The 6,000-nt window shown below is 41.8% G+C and overlaps 1 protein-coding gene across 1 annotated transcript in view; it reads right to left on the reverse strand.

Annotated features, from left to right (window-relative positions):
* LOC135921375 (putative phospholipase B-like 2) overlaps positions 1-5,670 on the reverse strand; it is a 50,626-nt gene extending 44,956 nt beyond the window's left edge. Inside the window, exon 1 of the mRNA XM_065455743.1 lies at positions 5,397-5,670. The gene's annotated coding sequence lies outside the window, so the exon portion shown is untranslated. The remainder of the gene's footprint in view (positions 1-5,396) is intronic.
* Positions 5,671-6,000: the final 330 nt, after the last annotated feature.

A 6,000-nucleotide genomic window follows, 5' to 3' on the forward strand; every position in this document is an offset into this window, starting at 1 on the left:
ACTGAGTGTCTGTCGAGAAAATCACGCGTTTCGATTTACGGTTCGCTGCTCGAGCGGGAACTCCGAACGCACGCAGTTATAAAATCAACTAGTGAGCTCGCTGGTTATCCCAAGCCCCGCTAGCGACACAACGGTCAATCTGGAACGAAGTTTTTTTACACGCGCGGAAGAGGCGCCGGCCGTTGTGCCCATTTACGAATTTTTAAAAAAAGACTTTTTTCTTTAATTCAATGATTGAGTTAGTTTATGGTGACCTGCAGTATTACTTTGTGTCTGCTGTATGCAACATGATTTTCTTTGCAATGGCTTCTACTTTCAATCAATATTTCGTTTATCGGTGCAGTCATCCTCTAGCCGTTGCCAGATAGTATGTCTCAAATTCAGAGGTGGACATTAAAAAAACTAGCTAGCTTATCATCTGCCATCTCTAACCCTCTTACATATCACATTAGGTGCTTCTTGATGTGTCGTTTTTCGGGTATGTATCAGCAAGCTTCTAGAGTACACAAACAATGGGGGTATTTGGTTTAGGCATTTAATTTCAGTCATATGAAATAACAAAAGTTTATAAAATGCTGTAACGTGATGAATACTTAGTATAGTCCATTCTTTCAGTGCGAGATGTCTGTAGCCATGCAATCTGTAAGACAATAACAAATGCTTATGAGACTTGTTTTAGAAAAATAACCTCTATGCCACGAGCAGGTAGCAAATGCAAATTGGCATCATTAACAACATTTTTGCACTAAACATACTGCATGTAAGCTTGGTATGTTGCCCTGCCTCATAAGTTTCTTCACATATTAACATTTTTATTGATATAACGTAGTTCAAACTAAACGTGTAAAGGTAATTTCATACTTTATTAAGACTAGATTCAGCAATATTAAAACATCGCATACAAAAGTAACTTAAACTTCAACGTCCAGAAAGATGTAATAAAATATTGCGTGCAGACTAGATACATTCAAAATCATAAAGGCACTCTAGCCACATTTTCATAGTTCTGGCATATCAATGCCCAGTCAACAGGTAGTAAATGAGCATAAACACATATTCTCCGATTTATTTTCCTACCTGGATGGAACAACATTTAAAACATCAGAAATGATAACATAGATAAATGTACATGTTTTTGGAACTAAGTAACGCTACAAAATATTGCATGTAGGTTTGACATGTTAAACAATATAGTGAAGAAACTGTATCCATATTTTTGAAGCTGCGCCTTATTATGGCAACTCAACCGATAGCAATGCAGACCTAAACACCACCACGATGCAGTAAACCTGATAAATATCACAATTGATAAAATAAATGCAAATATTGCAAACAGTCTGCCACAAATGTACTGCATGCAGACCAGACACACACAAATATTTATGAAGGCACAGTATTCACATTTCAAAGCTCTGGCATGTCTCATGCCAACTGTGTATGTAGTGACATTAAAGAACGAACTCTTCCACTTTTCCTACCAGTACGCAGCAAAGAAAACAAACATCACACATGGCAGAGATAAATAAATGCAAATGTTCCTCCAGAATTGCGTGGCACTAAAATATTACATGCTGACTAAACATATTACACATTTAAATTAAAATAAAAGCACTGCTCTTTCAAAGCTCTGACTAACACCATGTGGGCTAAAGGATTGCGCTTTAGAACGTCCTTCCTTAAATTTTAAAGTCCATATACCATTAAGCATTTTTAAAGCAAACTGAAAATACCACATTATGAGAACACAAGCATTTCGTGCACATGATGCTATTGTATAGTCCAGCAATACTTGACGAAATATCTCCTTAAATTGTGGACACAGGCAGAACAGCACACAATAGAAGCAGGTAAAATAACGCTAGAACAAAGCAGGAAAACAACTTCAAATAAAAATACTCCATTTTAGGGATGAGCCCCCGCAGAAACGCTTCACCCCCCTTCACAGAAACTATGAGACACTGATTTTGACTGTACAGAAAGAGCAACACTTTCTGCAACAGAACAATGCACATTTGAACCTGCAACTGAGTATAGTATTGAATTGACTTTCTTAATTCGAATACGTCATCAATTAATATCAAATAAGGAAGCTCACAGTGCCGTTTTTCGTACATAATAAATTGTGAAACTTTGAATATCTATGTACACGTGATTTCAATAAGGACAGTTTCGTTACCAAGCTGTACAAGTCCGCCAGGGCTGCAGCACACCCAAGGTTGCTCAGGAAGAACCACCAGTCCAGTCTAGAGATTACAAAGATATAAAAATGAGGTTTAGTATTAACGCTATATGCACAATATAATTTGTGAGCCTTCATTGCCTTACGTAAAAGGAAGGAGTCCTACCTGCACAATACTTGCTCCAAGCCACCTTTCCAGGTCCTATTGGGCTGTGCCTTCAATTCTAATTCCTGTAATGATATTTCGTGAGAGTACTATACAAAATCAGTACTGATGGTTTTATGTGTAACCCAATAAAGGCACATCACACTAGCCAAGTGCGGCCGCAATTATTTTTTCAATTTTGGTAATGTGCAGTGAAAAACACACCATAGCTTATGGCAGCACTCTTGTAGGAGCTGGATTTCAGAAGTTGCCGAGTACCTTTCTGAGGCACTTTGTCATCCCTTTTCGTGCGAATCAGGTGTGCCTTGGTACTGCTGATGCGAAGCGTCCTCTTCTGATGCCCTCTGCATATTGTGAAACATGAAATTTTGTTAATCCTGTCATTCCACCTCTCAATTTTTTTTTGCATACCGTGTACAGCTTGATTGTCCTTAGGTCAGTAAAGCTAAGTGGCATGGGCTTTGCTCGAGAGTTTTCTTTGTACTTTTCTGCGTGATGAGAATTCATTTCCACCAAAAAAAATATCTTTTCTGGGTAGTCCCATCCTTCAGTACATTCAGAACATGGTACACAAGCTGGTGTGACATTTGTTTGAGGAGGTTCTCAAAGGTCTTCCTCTGCGGCCTTCGATACCTACTCAACAACAGTGTCGAACACCTTTCTACAGATAAGCTCAGCAGCACTGAGCTTCATCAACTTGGACACTTCTTTTAGGAGGCAGCCTATCCCGGGGGAGTTCATCAGTGTTGCTCTTGGCACACTTTTGAAGGCTGGAACTGTCTATTCTTTACCCGCTGCGCAGATTAAGAGAAAACGAATGGCGTGTATTGACACATTTTGTTTAGAATTTAAAAGTGCACATAAAGTCAGCTGAATATTGTCTGTCTCAACACTAAGATACCTGAAGGGGTGTAACTAGATTCAGCACAGCAATGTCCACCAATAAAATAAATGTTCTTAAAAGAAAAGTAAAATTCTATTCACAATTACATATCGGTAGCTTGAGTGTGTACCACTTTCTACTCAGAGCCTTTTTCCTAATGTGAGTAATTTTTTTTTTTACGTTGTGCCACATTGCTGTGAATGTTGCCATGCAGCACAGTCTTCAAATTTACGAGGGAATACGTCTGATAAGTGTTGCGGCTGCTGAATCCGAGGCTTTGCGTTGGGCTTTCCCCGCTGCTGAGCTCAGCTTGTGCAGCTGTGCTCCTCACAGCTGTTGATATAGAGGCATACAGCCACTGCATGCTTGCACTGACACCGTACACCAGCAATGCAAGTGCACTTGCCGCAGAAAAATGCGAATCTCTTGCTTGAAGGGGCACGACCACGATAGCTGCAAAAAAATCAAAAATTCATTCGCCGTTGTACCACGTATATTACTTTTCTAGCACAAAGACACAGTGAGCTAGGTCTTACTGTGTGAGCAGTTATAGCCCGGTCACGGGGTGCACTTTCGATCGCGATAAACCAAGATAAAAGTTTTCGACAGAGACTAGCTGTTTCCCGCAGACTGCGCAAATGAATGAACCGCGATTGAAGACCTTCATCGCTATCGAAAGAGCACCGTGTGACTGGGGTATCAATCAAGCTTTCAAAAAAAAAGTGTGCCTGTAAAATAGCACATGCAAAATCATGATACCAACGCCCGCTTAGCGTTACCAAAAAAATGATAGTCTGACTGATAGCGTATCGTACGTGCGCTTGGTCGGGCGTTAGTAAGGTTAATGATGTCACGGCGACAAGACTGCTTAAGAGGAAACTTTAGCTTGGGCCCAACTCCGATGCCGCCTATTCAAATGCATATGAAACACAGAAACGCTTTTTGAAACAACCCCCGCACCGATTTTAATGATATTTGTTGCATTTGAGCGAGAAATTTACATTGTAGTGGCTGTTGGAAACGGAAGTTCTATATAAGGACTGAATTTTTTAAAATAGGTTTTCAAAAATTTGTATGTGGGAAAAATATAAAGCACGAAGTTTACGAGCTCATAGTTCTGCCCCAGGAACAGATATCACAGTTATGTAAACTGCATCATTAAACAGGCCATATAAAGCGGACACATTCGATGTGACAGTTTCATCTTGCTAGAATTTGTGAAATTGCTTACAGGGGTATCGCAAGATCACTACTCACATATTACATGCTGTTTAGCCATGTGTTATTTATTTATTTATTTATTTATTTATTTATTTATTTATTTATTTATTTATTTATTTATTTATTTACCCTCAGAGCCTTTCGGCAATACATCAATTTTATTCGCTTTAGATGTATTATTGGATGCAATTTACAAAACTGTCACATCGCTAATTTTGGTTCGTGAGTTACAGAGTAGCAAACATGAGTTAAGTTTTCGAAGAACTTTAGTTCTTTCCACATGTTTATTGATAAATTGACAACATAAATCGGAAATTCGCCACGAACCATCACTAGATTCTAACTTTTGCTTTTAAATGCAGCAAACTTCACAAAATTTGGTGAAGTGGTTGTCGAGAAAAACGATTTATGCTTTCCCATGTATTTAGATAGAAGCCCCAGGAACGAAAATCGAGGGTACATAGTACACACAGCAAATTAAAGAAAACAGTAGTGTGATTATGAATGTGTAGAACATTATGCTTACCTCTAACTCCACGTCGTAAACAACGTCGTCCTTCACTTGAGAAATGCACTTCGCCCTGACGAGGACGATGTCGTGTCCGATCAGCTGCTCCGCATCGCTTACATGGCTGAGCAGACGCTGCCCTTTCGCCACACTGCAGCCACGAAAACAATCGCCAGGCGCACCAATCTTCTTAAAGGCGAATAGAAGCGTGTACATCGTCCTTTCAATAAAACATCCACAAACACAGGCACACACTGCGCGTGGTACGAAACGCGCCCGAACACACGCAGTGAAACATGCAACCAAGGCGGCGTGAACGAGAGATGGGAGAGATGTACACCCGGCTGTTTCAATTTTGCCCGGCATGCGGCGCTCTCACACCGGCGCGACAGCGCCGCTTGGCGGTGCCGTTGTTGTCCATAGTCAAGCACGAGATTACCTGGATACGATATGGCAGCTCCGTTTCTGGTTGACACTAGGCGCGGACTTCACGCTCTCTTTCGGGTGGGTCCGATGCACCCGTCGTTCCGCACGAACACGCGATGACCCACGTGGTCGCGTTCTCGTCAGTCAGCAGTCGCAGCGGCCATCGTCACCGTTCCACTCGATATGTCACACGGAAGGCTGCTGCTCTCCGTGTTATGAGGACGCGAACGTACCCGACGAGGCCGGCCGTTGGAATCCCTGTCCGCGCCGTTGACTCACGTGCGCACTCCGCGAACCATTTGCCAGCGCGAAACGACGCTCCGATAGGTAGTCTGTCGTGATAAGCTTTCTTTCATTGTCTTTAGCCCGCTGCTTATACCGAAAGCAGTTATCAAGTCAGACGGCGTCCCCTCGAGCAGGCAGACGGATAAGGGCTATCGCCAAGCGGTGAGCGACTGTTCTTGTTTGAGTCTGCGAAGCTTCAGTCGTCCGGACGATAAAATGCGGTACGGAAACGAGGGGATGGAAGAGACGTCTGAAGCGATTAGACTGCGTGGCCATCTTTGTTTTTCCACAAGCGCAGTCGTTCTGTCTTAAAAGCCGCACGGAACATAACG

This window comes from Dermacentor albipictus, chromosome 8 (genome assembly GCF_038994185.2).
Source record: "Dermacentor albipictus isolate Rhodes 1998 colony chromosome 8, USDA_Dalb.pri_finalv2, whole genome shotgun sequence".
Taxonomy (NCBI): domain Eukaryota; kingdom Metazoa; phylum Arthropoda; class Arachnida; order Ixodida; family Ixodidae; genus Dermacentor; species Dermacentor albipictus.